General features: G+C 36.6%; 1 protein-coding gene across 1 annotated transcript in view; it reads left to right on the forward strand.

Annotated features, from left to right (window-relative positions):
• MS3_00004703 (uncharacterized protein) overlaps positions 1–14,475 on the forward strand; it is a 72,710-nt gene that overhangs the window by 40,760 nt on the left and 17,475 nt on the right. The window lies entirely within an intron of this gene.

Below are 14,475 nucleotides of genomic sequence, written 5' to 3' on the forward strand. Positions count from 1 at the left end.
ATGCATCAGTTTGATGGTAAAACATATATGTAGTTTGGAACTCAACATAAATTAAATACGTTTTAGTAAACACTGATTAATCAAGACTACTTGATTCCTTCTTGAAATCATGTTCATACTGTTAGACTTTATGTGGTCTCTTTATATCATTTTCATTAATAATAGCTGTCTTCACAAGAAGTCTTGTCAAGAAGTCCCACAAAAGCTGAAACGGCACCAAGAAGATCCACCTTAGAAACTAGAAAATAAACTGCTTAAAAACACATGAAAAATATCTATGAAGTCATAAGAAGGACTATAAAGATATTTGAAATAAACGTTCCAGTGAAATCATGACCAACTTTGATAATAAAGCAGCATTGAATGGCCGTCCCGTTTAGTTTGCGACTCTTCAACAAACTGGGATAGAACACTCGACATTCGGTCTCGCGCGCGAACGCCTAAAACTTTACACCACCGAGTCCAATTGTGTCTAACCTCAATCAATTGTGCAACTATCTTCCATTGTCTTCAATGGGTAACTGCCTCACACTCAACACGGGTTAGCTTTACTGCTCACAACTTTTCACTCGAACACTGGAATATTGTGAATTGATTAAGGTTAGACTATAACACTACTGGATGCCGACTCAGTGGTCTAGAAGTTTAGCGTTTGTATGCGAGACCAAAACTCCTGGGTTTGATTCCCGTGCATACGGTCATGAATGCGCACTGCTGAGCATTCGCAAACTGTGACAAAACAGACACAGTGCTTTCAGGTCTTCTAGATTGGTTTAACATATGTTGATTCATGACTTCAATGAAGTTCAACATCTTTCTGGAAATAAAATTTGCTAACAAGGGAACAGAATCACTTCATCTCATTTTACCAGTAGCGAAAGACACAATGATGAACACAGTATCACTCATAAAATGAAATGCACCAACTGAGGAAAACAGTGCATTAGACAAAGTGAATGGACCTCTACCCGCATACATAAAGGAACAAAATTTTGAAATAAGATGAAATGATCTTATTACTCATGCCAATTTTATCAGACAACCAATGACTCGAATTAATTTGGGAGAATGTCAACATTCATAGACAGTCAAAGAATGCCAGAGAGTTTTTCAAAGTGTTGCATTTCAATCAATCTACAGTCAACAAATGTATCAATATAAATTCAATTCATTAATGAGTGTCAAGAATGCTGACCAATTAACTGACCTGAAGCCATTTGAACTAGACACTTAACAGAATGAAGAAGATAAATAAAGTTAACAAAATCTACAAAGGCAACCATTAACAGACAGGTTTATTAGAATGATGTGATTAAGCGCTTGTAAACTAATTATTTTTATGTAAGAGTAACTATGACGAAGTTGATTTGGCTTTATTTATTTTCGTCGGGTTTGTTCAATGTGCAGTTAAAGGAATTGATTATAGATTCAATGTGTTTGTATTGATGGATAGTGGCTAGCAGTGAATTTTAGGACGCACATCTCGTTCTACTTGAGACTCGTCAGCTGGATGTGTCTACATCTCAAAGTGAATGTTCACTCTGGGGCTTGAACTCAATACTGTCTCCTCCAAACACTGTCTAGTTATCCACTTAGCTATTGAATCCTGTTAGCTGCTTGTTTGTGCAATGAGGTGAAGATTAAATTCACTTGGCCTTGTTTGCTTGTATGTTTCCAGGACTGTAATTGATCACTTTCTTATTGGCATATATGCATCCTATGCGAACTGCCTCGATATTGCCTTCATTCACAAGGTTTATAAGCTTTCTTACAAGAATATTCATATCATTTCAAGTGTTACTTTTATTTTATCCGATTTTTGGCAATCACTTTATTACTTCCATTTATTTTCTTAATTTCCATTGAATAGTTATTTAGACAATCAAGGGAAGCACTACAATATTAATAATGAATTACCTATTTACATATGTACATTATCTTCAGTATATAGTTTTGAATACACCATGTTTTGTGTTTGATATACAACCAATTTCGACTACACTACAATGTTTAACTACAGTTTGTATTCAAGTAGTATCTATCTTGTCCTGTGATGTAAATCGCTATCAATTCTTCAACAGTACAACATATAGAAACTAATTACTTACAGATGAATGACCTGAATAGATCCTTATACTTGTTACATATAGATTCTTATCAGAGCTATAGGCAAAACAGGTAACTATGTATATAGACAACAATCATAACTTGTCACTAAAATATAAATTAATACAATTAGTACAAAACCGTAAAATAATAGTCAGTTACAAAGAAAATAATAAACATACACATAGAGAATAGTGGCAGGGATACAACAAAATTAATCAATAACAAAGGTTAGTCATGTTCTTATAATTAGTACAATTTCATGATTGAGAATTATTTGAAAATACAATGGAAAATGGTTGCGCGACATAGTGGATTGGTTAAAGTTAGAGATTCACACCGTTGGATTCTGATTCAGTGGTCTAGAGGTTATGTTTGCGCTCGATGCCGACATGGTCGGGTTTGAGTCCCATATCACGACAAAAAGGCTGTCCAGTGCTTCCAGGTTCTCAATGGTGATTTGACACTGATCGGTTCACGATTTTCAATGAAATTTTCGTATATGAAACAGGTCAAACTAATAACGAAACTTGTACAAATGTTGTTTTCTATTTTATGGTACGATTTGTTCTGTTTGGTTTGTAATACATGATTCATATCGTGGAGGTTGAGATTGATTGTTCTAGATCTAATAGGCCGGGATAGGCAGGAAACAGGACCGCTAAGCACTCTAGACTGCTTGTACAGGTTTTATGCGTCATTGGTTTGGTCGACAATTCACTGTTCATTAATTGGCGGTATCATTACGTTATACATTAGTGGGGGCACAAACCCACAAGTTATAACAATAATAGTATGTGTTGTATGGTAAGCTCAGTAGATTAATCCACAACAAATTGGCATTTTTGTGCAAAAGATATTATCTTCGAGCATTAAAATGGACGTGCACACTGATACAGCAGAATTTAGCAAATACATCTCAAAGAACATGAAATATGACCAAAATTTCTGTTTCTATCTTAATACTTACACCTGTTACTCCTGGTGGAGGAGCATAGGTGCCAACCAGCACTCTCCATCCAACCCTGTCTTGGAAAATCCTCAGGAATAAAAAATGTATCATAGCAATAACCATCTTCACTTTATCTTATTTTATAAACATATTTTCATTTAGCTATAAATTAAATTTTCATTTATCATTTTGGTAGGTTTCATTTTCTTTCATTATCATCTCCTCAACCATTGTACATCAACTGTATGAATGAGATGCCTGAAGGTATGAAATAGTCTTATCTCACTTTTTCACTTTATTAATCAAGAAACATTATTCCTTAGAAGGTATTTTATTCCCTAAAGCAAAGGCAATTTTTTTGTATATTTACATTGAATTATAAGAAAATTCCATGCGTGACATTCATGAAACTCTACATATGACCAGGTTATTTTCTATTACAGTGATAATGATTGAAGAAACAAGTCCTGGTTTATGATTACTATCAATCAGGTGACATTTATACAGTGAATTAGCTGCCAAAAGAGCTTTATTCATCATTACTGTAAACAAAATTTGAAATAGTTAATCATTAGTTTGCATTAACATCGTCTTTCATCTTCTCAATTTCGTAGACAACAATAATGTTGCGAGTAGGCAGCGAGTAGGAATTGCCTGGAGGAGGCTATGTATGCGTGGCCATGTGAGAACATTTCGAGAGGGAGAGCGGACTCTCTCCGCTCTCAACCGTACCACGACCAACAACAGTCTGATTAATTGCAGTCCCAAACAACAATGGAAACATTCAAGTAAACAATACCAAGTAAATTAAAACTTCACCTCATTGCACAAGCAATTGGCTATCAGTATTCAGTAGCCAATTGGATAACTCGATGGTGTTTGAAGTGAATGGTACTAGGTTGGAGTCTCGGAGTGAACATCAACTCTGAGATGCAGGTACATCCAGCTGACGAGTCCCAAAACAGGGTGAGAAGCACGTCTTGAATTCCTTTGCTAGCCACTATCCATCTTGGCTTAAACAAATTCGATTAATGCTTATTATCCAGTTGAATTGTCTGAACTTCCTCAGGGTAATAATCAAAACTAAAATGATCAAAGAATATATGATGTTTAATAATCGAATTAAGTCTACACTAAATTCTTATCTAATCATGTTTAGAAATTGACTTTTATCAGTATTATGAGACAATAAGATTGGAATCGTATGAAAAATGATAGAATATGTGTATACGTAACTTTTTGTTATGAATAGTTGATATAAGATGAATGAATGTTAACCATTTGTTTATTAAAATTGAAAATAATAAAAGAGCAAATCAAAAATGAATGATGACTAGCAGTGGAATCCAGAATTCGCGTTTCGTCCTACCTGAATCTCATCAACTGTATGTACCTGCATCACAAAGCTGTTGTTCATCCCAAATTTAAACTTTAGTCGATACTGGTCTTCATGTTGATAGGATTTTGACATTGAAAGTTATAAATAAAATCCCATCAAAATTATCCAATGGTTTGAGAATCCGACTTGTACATACAACTGAAGCTGTAAGAATATATTTTAAAAATCTTAACCTCCTTATACGGAATCTACCCTGACCTTCTACATAGATACGATAACGTTTTGAAAGCTTTTTATTCCTTTTCCTTTGAACTTGCTCAAACTTCGATTATAGCAGCATTTTAATTAGTAATTCGTATCTGATGTAATTTATTTAGTAATCTCATTACCTAATTTTCATTGAACTCGTATTACTCATTACTTATTATTTAAGTTTACAAATAGCAAGAAATATTTATATCTATGCCCCTTTCAAACAAACAAGTTAGTGAAGCCTATTAGACCCTTCTGGAGAGAAACAGGCCACATCGAAGCACAGCACAACTACCGAGGCTAGAATAGTTGTTTCTGCAATCCTTTGGAGTTTGCTCAATGACGAGCAACTCCATATGATACATGCATCACTTTCTAAAAAATGTTTTTGTCGTTTTTCATTCCAAATGTATTTGTGCTGTTTCTCCATGAGATTCGTAATCGATTGGTGGGTATCGGTAAGAGTGGGTGATTAGCCAGATCTCCACCACCCGGGCGGGCAAACCGAAACGTGGCATCAGTCCACGACGTCACTAACGTCTAGTCTAAACAATGTTGATAGATGCACACTACTTGGTTGGGGTCCGCGTGACTATCGTAACCAATGGTTGGAGACTCTTGGTGACATGGCTCAGAATCGATCACAATGGCGTCGGTGTACACACTCTATGTTTTCCCTTAAACCAAGAGATTAAAATCGCTTCATATCTTTCTTTCTACGAACTAATTCTTTCTTCTTGTACTATATCCTTATATACAATCTTGCTTTTATATATTACCACCATTGAATTTGCTACTTCTATGAATCCGGTGTTCATCTTGTTGTGCTAATGCAGTATGGTAACTTCGACCGATGCACATATGTGCCTGGTCCTACGTTGTAGCTGACTGACTGACCACCCGGGTTACCGCTCACGTTAGTTCATGAGTCATTCGTCTCATTATCCACGAGGCACGACGCGGACGTGTGAGTCGCATTTTGCCTCCCATTTATTTCTATATCTAATTCCAATTCTTATTCCTACTCTTATGTGACTAATGACGATAATCAAGTAATCATGAAAATTCACATTAATATGAATGTTCATTTCCGAACATTGTTAATAACTGATGATGATTATTATTGTTATTATATTGTTAAATTAACACACTACCACCTATTTGGTATCGATTTTCTACTCAGTTGTAAAAGCCTGATGAAGAAGTATTTGAGAAGAAACATTTCTGCGCTCAACTTATAGTTTTTATTGATTGGTATCATCTAATTTTTATACGGAAACTACCATGACTTACACTTTCACATCCATTTTATGGTCGAATTTTATTTGATTACAGTTATTTCTAAACATTCTGGTGGTACCTTGGATTCTGAAATTCTTCCACATTATATTGTAGCCCACAGTGTTGTGACTTTATGTCCGGCTTTTTATCACGTGATTTATCCACCAATCAAAATATGACTAATACAATCTTCGCAGTGTCAAAACCAATGACGTTCGACCAGTATGAATAGTCTAGCGTCTTATTGTTTCCTTGCTCGCCTAGCCCGTCCAGCTGAGTACAGAATACCAACAACAGCCTCCACTATGCGAATCATTTATTTCAGACATACTGCGTTTATATATCAGTCAAACAGATCGCAACGCACCATCAAATAAGAAATAACATTTGTACACAATAACTCCAAAAAGTGACTGTGAACGTGGGAGGCACTGGTCAATAAAGTGAGTATAACTTAGGAACCGTAAATCGTACAATAATAACAAGGTCAAAATAAAGCTTATAATAAGAGGAATATAAATATACATAATCTAATTATTGAATAGTTATACCATAAGAATATATAGATAATATTATTCCATTAATAAAAGGTCTCAGAAGTTACAAGTGATTCGATCCTCACTCGGATATAACACACAGTGTATAAAATGATGCTAGAACACACTTTTTTTATGTCATCATATCTCTCTTAATGAATAAACTTGCTAAGTTACTTGAATGAGTTGGTTCGAATCTAACATTAAATTATACTATTCAAATGACATTTTTATTTAATCCCAACAAAAATCATGACGGAGTCTTATCATATATCTACTGTTAATGACTTTATCATAGGCATCATATGACATAAAAGTTATCTCAGAGTAAACTTTTCATTGAAATCTATCCTGTTTTACAGAAGTGCATTTAGATAGAAATGTTACCAATGACTGGTCAATTTTAACGTTTTCAATTTATTAGTTTTCGAGTAGTACCCTATGTTCCTTCACAAGGAGTAACAGGCGTGCGTAAGTAAGTAAGTAAGTAAGTAAGTACCCTACCCTATTACAGTGTTTTTGGAACTTTACAGAAACAATTACTTTTAGTTGCTAAGATTATCCAGTTCTCAGTGATTGATCCTAATTTATTATGAATTTCGGAAATAACTGTTTAGTAGTCCTATAACAAATACAAACTACTCACTTCATCCAGAGGAAATAAGATTGAAGCAAGTCAAAATTCAGATTGTCAGAACAATGAGGCAGAAGCTCTGTCCTATTTCATTGCATGGATATAATGCAAACGTTGTTAAGTAGGATCGACCAGAAATTTTAAAAGATGAAAATCGGTAATAGTTGATCACTTTTGTTAAGATATCTATTATACATATCTTTATTTTTGAAATGCAAATGAAGATGAACCAAAGGTTTAGACTAGGATTGCTCTATTGTACTAAATAAATAGCAATAAAGCAAGATATAAATGTAATTGTATAGATATTAAGAATGTTTATTATAGTAGATCATTGGTTATCATTAAAACTAACTGGTCAACATTTGATGCATCTATCTAATATTTTTTTATTGAATGAATGACTACTGGAGTGTAACAGACTTAATTGCTTCAAACCACTTGACATTAATGAAATTCACTAAGAATCTATTCATGCATGATTAACAGGAGTATTATCGTTTTCTTTTTTAAAAAAACGAATTGTTTAGTTAAGTCAGTTAGATTGATATTTGAGAATTACCCAAGTGAATTCAGTCACGTACATATTAAGTCCTTTAAGTGTTTGTATTAACTGTCGAATTAGCCTCATTAAGTGAAATTAGAAAACCTCAGTCAAATTGATGCTTGTTTGTTTAATATAAAATCTTTCGTACAAACCTTGAAACATATACAATTTAAGATTATTGAAGATCTAACAAAACTTGAGAAATCATTATGACGGACATAAAAGATCTTTATTGTAGGCTTCGATTATTTTATTCCCATTTAATAGGTTAGTCATATAATTATTGCATAAAATAACCGATTCAGTTACTATTCGACATAGAACAAGTATTATGTAAATATTGTGCTGTTTTCAGTATTTAATGGTCATGGCATGTGAATAAAATCTTTAAGCGCATTTCACTTATTATATCTTACCTTATTAAAATTTATCTAAGCAAAAATGGATAGTTGCTAGCAGTGGCATCCAGTTTGACGCACGTTCCGTTCTATTTTGCACTTCTCATCTGGATGTACCTGCATCTCAGAGTTGATGTTCACTCCGAGACTCCAACCTAGTACCATTCACTTCAAACACCATCGAGTTATCCAATTGGCTACTGAATACTGATAGCCAATTGCTTGTGCAATGAGGTGAAGTTTTAATTTACTTGGTATTGTTTACTTGAATGTTTCCATTGTTGTTTGGGACTGCAATTAATCAGACTGTTGTTGGTCGTGGTACGGTTGAGAGCGGAGAGAGTCCGCTCTCCCTCTCGAAATGTTCTCACATGGCCACGCATACATAGCCTCCTCCAGGCAATTCCTACTCGCTGCCTACTCGCAACATTATTGTTGTCTACGAAATTGAGAAGATGAAAGACGATGTTAATGCAAACTAATGATTAACTATTTCAAATTTTGTTTACAGTAATGATGAATAAAGCTCTTTTGGTAGCGAAAGTGAGAGGACGAAAGACGATTTTCTGGCGCATTAACAGGGTTGGTGGACACTAAGACCCAACCTAGGAGAGTTGGAAAACCCTGAATCCAAATCAATGGTACACATGGGGAAAAATAGCGTATGAACCAATCGCTGATCACTGGCTACCATGGGACTGTACCTCCTGACATCACTCCTCTAGCTTGTGGATCAGGCATTTAAGTCAAAGGCTCTGAGTGTGGCCCCTCAAGAATACCACCTGGATCGGTTTGGGCACCCAGACAGTATCACAGCCTTCACACAAATTCGGTGAGATGACAAATCTTTCACAAAAGACTATGCCCACTTTGATCAGAACTCAGATATTTTACATTCATTTGATAACATTCGTCTTTATTATTAATACTAATATTATTACTATTTTTTAAATACTACGTCATTTACTCACTCTCTTTTATTCCCACTTTATGTATCCTTATTTTTCGACTTATACAGTAGCTCGCCTATGATGGAAACTCGGTTCTAGCTAAACGTTCTCGAGTCACTGCCTGGTTGAAAATTGTATGCTACCACCAAATACGAATTCTGAAGCAGTGCTTCTGAAACCACTTGCACCATTCAAACTGGCTGACTTCAAAGTTCGCACACTTATGCAGGTTGGACAACAGATAGGGCTGGCTATGTCTTTGGAAAGTCTTAATATCGATGTCTGCTGTCTATCCGAGACGCGTATTCAAGGCTCTGGCGAAGTGCTACAAATTCGATCTCCATCTGTCGCTTCGAAAAGCTTGTTTTGCGTGCGCTTATCCGGGGACCCTGTGGCATCTTCGTCTGGTCTTGCCGGCGTTGGTGTCGCACTAAGCGCTAGAGTTGAGGCAGCACTAATCGATTGGATCCCCATTAACAGTCGGTTGGTTATGTGCTGTTAGATTAGAAAGTTCCATCAAAGTGAGAAGAAATCGGGGTGAGAAACGATGTCTTTTCGTCATCTCCGCCTACGCCCCGACAGATTGCAGCCCGGATGCAATCAAGGATGAGTTTTACCACCAGTTATCTGTTCTTCTCCAGAAAGTGCGTTCGACAGATATTGTAGTACTAGCCGGAGACTTGAATGCTCAGGTCGGGCGTCTATGCACAGAAGAGAATCGTTTAGGTGGCCGATAGGGACTCGTTGGTCGCAGGTCAGATAACGGAGACCGTCTACTGCGACTGTGCACAGACCACAACCTGTTTCTGGCTAGCACTAACTTTCGGCACAGTCATCGCCGATGTGCTACCTGGCGTCCTCCCTCTGCATCTCAAGCCTGGACTCAGATTGATCACATCGCGATCAGCTATCTCTGGCGTGGTTGTGTAAAAGACTGCCGCTCCTTTTGGAGTACCTATGTGGACTCTGACCACGCTTTGATATGCGCCAATATCAACTTACTTTTCAGTGGCCAACGAAGTGACCTCCACCAACGGATTGATGTTAGCAAGTTGGTTGCAACTTTTGTTGCATCTAAGTATCGAACCGAGCTAGCTCCTAGGCTTGCTACCATTCCACCGAAAAGCATAGATGAACATTGGTTGCAACTTCATGACGCCATGAAAATGGCGAGTAAAGCCGCTTGCGGCTTCGTGAAACGTCCCGCTTATAAGCACTGGGTTTCCTCAGGTTCCTTACAACTCATTGAAGCCCGTCGGTCTACTCCGGGTGACCGCGAGTTTGACCACAAACGAAGGATGTTACGTAAGGAAATTGGGCAAAGCTTGCGTAAGGACCGAAAAGCCTGGTGGTCGGAGCGCGCTAATGGCTGTAAAAGGTCGGATCTACAACGCGTCGGTGATAACAGTTTTGCTCTATGCTTGTGAAACCTGGTCTCTCCGAGTTGAGGACGCTAGACAACTCTCTGTGTTCGATCATCGCTGTCTCCGAAGGATTGCTGACATCCATTGACAACATCATGTCAATAATGCAGAGGTTCGGCATCGTGTGTTTGGTCACAGAGACGATAATGCATTTGGTGTCACCATCTTGAAACACCGACTTCGGTGGCTTGGACATGTTCTCCGAATGTCGTCCCAGAGAATTCCACGTCGTGCATTATTTCCTGACTCTGGAACTGGTTGGAAGAAGCGGAGAGGTGGTCAGTGCATGACATGGTGTCGCGGTATAAAAGAACGCTGTACAGGACTGGCTTCTGGTGGTCCTTCATGACTCTCTGGTCGGACTCCGAGGGATGGTGCGACACAGTGGCTAGAGGAGTTACCAGATATGACTCAGAATAGAAGCCATTGGCGATCTTGCTCTAACCTTCTTTTACTTTCTTCATAAAAAGTGATTGTAACTTCTTTGACTGAAAGAAGTCTTTCTGGTTGTACCTCTCCGCTTCCTCAACTATTATTACTATTTCACTACCATACACTAATCTGTGATCGTTATCGTTCCTTTTCTTTCTTTTTACACGTGGCTTACATCCCTTATCTATTTGGATTCTCATTATTATTGTGTGGAGCATATGTATCTTGTTCCCCCCAGTTGTACCAATATTTATGTGTCCAAATAAATAAATAAGTAAATAAATGATATTTTAATTTAACTGGGTTGTTTAATTACTCCAGTGCCCGTTTAATATTTGCAGGAAGCTGGACATCACTTTCTCATGACACTTACTTACTTACGCCTGTTACTCCTCGCTGAGTTACCTTCTCATGATAATCAGCACAATTCAGCAAAAACTGTAATTTGCTCTAATAGAACTGATATCCATAGTTCAGATGAAATTCAAACTAATCTATAGCATAGAAATACCAGATATTTTGTTCTTTAGGCTACAAGTGTGATGTAATTCTATCGAACAAGTTGCGCGAACATGGTATTCGATGCAGGCTTAAACCCCATGAGAAATATAAATTTTCTTCAAAATCATGCTAACAGAAACCAATTATCAGGTTACCCTTATCCATAGTATCCTAGTAACTCCTCTCAATAATCTAAAATAAGACAAACTGTACTTAGGAACTATATCAGTGGGATTCTATCAGGAATGCAAAATAAAACAACAACAAAAAACATGAAAATGATTGCTACGGACTAGGAGGGTATCAATGAGGATCTCTGAGTTTAAATAATTTGTCACTGATCATAAAAAAAGTTTTTTTTAAAATATTACTTTGGTGGTGTATAGCGTCTTCTGAAACGAGTATTGTATTGAGTGGTTTTATAATTCAAAACAAAATGTTAATCATACATGTTTCTATCATAAACAATATCCATAACAACTTTCACTAAAACATTGTTTTTTTCTCCTCATTTTTTAAGAATGAAACATCAGATCATTGTGTGTAAACATAGAAAACAAACACATCTTGATGGAGTTTTCTTCTCTGAGCTGGATGGTTTGGTCGTGGAGCTTTCATCGTCCTTCTGAACGACATCAGCATCACCGACTTCAAATAGAAGTGAAGTGTTCGAATTTCTCTATGTGTTTCACAGGAAAATCATGCACAAACATAAGAACAAAAATCAAACCAATGGGAGACACAACCAAAACAAAGAAGTAAACAATGACAAATTTAATGTCAATAAGAACCAATCAACGCCGAGGTGTACAGAACAAGCTGTGAAATGCATATGGAGAAATTCAAACACTTCATTTCTATCTGAAGTTTGTGCTGATGACGTCATTCAGAAGAACGATGAAAGGCCCACGACCAAACCATACAGCTCAGAGAACAAAACTCCATCAAAATCATCCATCTAGGCTACAAATCTTCTCCACCATCTCACAAACACAGCTTTTTCTAAACATGTATGTTACCACATTTATCCATTCACTATTATCCAACATTGTTTAAGATGGATAGAATTTTATTTTTAAAAAAAATTAAAACCCTACTTAGGAACGCTTATGTGAGTGGATAGGGCAACTTTTATTTTAAGAAGTTTAATTTATCGTCACTATGTATTCAGCATAGCTACCGCCGCCCGGGTGGGCTTGAACCACCAACCTTTCGGTTAACAATGGACCGCACCAACCGGTTAAGCAGCGGAGACGATGTATTCAGCATTCCAAAGAGTTGTAAACTACTATCGTTGATCTTCAGTGCAATGATTTTGCAGTAGACATTTCAAATGAAGTGACTAGTTTACTTGAAAACGAGCTGATGTCATACTAAATGAATCTCAATGATTTAAATCCTGAACAAATTATATCTCTTATTTTCATCGAATAAACTACTGAAAAATGGAGCGATAATTAACCAATCCTTGAGAATTTCATGTACAGTAGCACACCAATAGGCATAGTTTATATACAAATAAACTTCACTTTATTTGGATAACTATTCGAAAACATCATTCTCGTTCGCTATTTTAACGTTGCACCTGGCGACCAACCAAAAATGAATCGGGAATTATTATTTACATTATCCTAATCCAAAATGGAGGCCGTGTTTCGTCATCAGTTGTTTTGCTACCGACGAAAATGCCACACCATCATGCAACAGATGTGTCAAGTGTAAGTTAATCAGTCAAGATGGGGGAAAATTTACAACATAGCAAAAGACGTACTTTCAAGTAATTAAATAATACAAACTATTTCGAAGTATTTACATCGGGTGGTTAGGTAAACAAAAACACAACCGTAAATACAGACTACAATATACTTAGATGACTTGAAGACGTTGTTTATCCCTAGCCTATCTTTCGGTTTAAAGTTATGTTCATTACAAGCAATGGAATCCATCTAATAAAATGCAATCGTTTGGGGAAAGTATCAAAGGTAATTATCTTTAGATTGCATTAAAAAAGATGTGGAAAATACGAAATATGTCTGAAAAAGATATTAGTTTTTTATTCAGATAATTACTGTGACAGTTTTGTTGAGGACGTTAGATCTCCAGAACTCACTTTGAAAAGAACCTAATTTTGTAATTTTATTTAGAAAATTTAAATTTCATTATTTTCGTGCCAAAGGCGCTCTTGTCACCTTCGTTGTCGTATTTCCCACTGGGAAATATCTTAAATGCTATTGGTTCGTTGCGTCTTTTAGTATACTATTCGGTAACTCTCCCAAAGGACGGTTTTGTACTGTACATATACGTTTCGGATTGTGTTTGTTGTGATCGCTCGTTTCTGGCTGTTTGCAGAAAATACTTCCCCATTCCAAGCTTGCACTTGTCTCTCTAGTTAGAGGGGCTAGGACTCATCAATAGCTAGCTTACTGGTCTTTGGTCACCGAGTCTTGTTTCCCGTTGGCAGATTAAGTGAACTCGTGATAGCTTCAAACCTAGCAGTTTACAACTTAGGTGTATAGATAAATGAAGTAGGTATTTAAAATCAAAAAAGAAAAAGTATCATCGTGGGTATATTACTTCAGTAGTTAATCAGTGTTCTCAAAAATGTTATTGGTCTTTTAGTCAAAATATTCATTAGGTGTCTATTCAGCTATTCTCTTAGTAACATCTCATCTTGATAATCAACAGTATTATTTTCCATGTACTATCATTTATCCCTACCATCTTGTATTGATAACTTAGTGTACCTTTTCATATCTATTGTATGGTTTCCTTGGTAAATGTTTCTCCTCTAAATTTAAAAAATATTGACACAATAATGAGAAAGCGGAGTAGATCAGCAAAATGTGATATATCTACTTTATAAAACTATTTACTTTGGCCCATAAATGCCCTAGTACGACAGAAGTTGGGAAGAGTCAGCTCCCCCATTCGAAATGCTCTCACATAGGCACGTGTATACAGACACTAGCAGGGAATTCCTACTCACTGCCTTCTCGCCACATCACTGTTGATTATGAAATTGAGAAGAAGAAAAGCGAATGTTCGGTGCATCTACCGGGTTGGTGGACACGGGTAGTCCACCTAGGGAAGTTGGAAAACCCTGATTCAAAACCAATGGTTCAC

This window comes from Schistosoma haematobium, chromosome ZW (genome assembly GCF_000699445.3).
Source record: "Schistosoma haematobium chromosome ZW, whole genome shotgun sequence".
In the NCBI taxonomy this organism is placed as follows: Eukaryota; Metazoa; Platyhelminthes; class Trematoda; order Strigeidida; family Schistosomatidae; genus Schistosoma; species Schistosoma haematobium.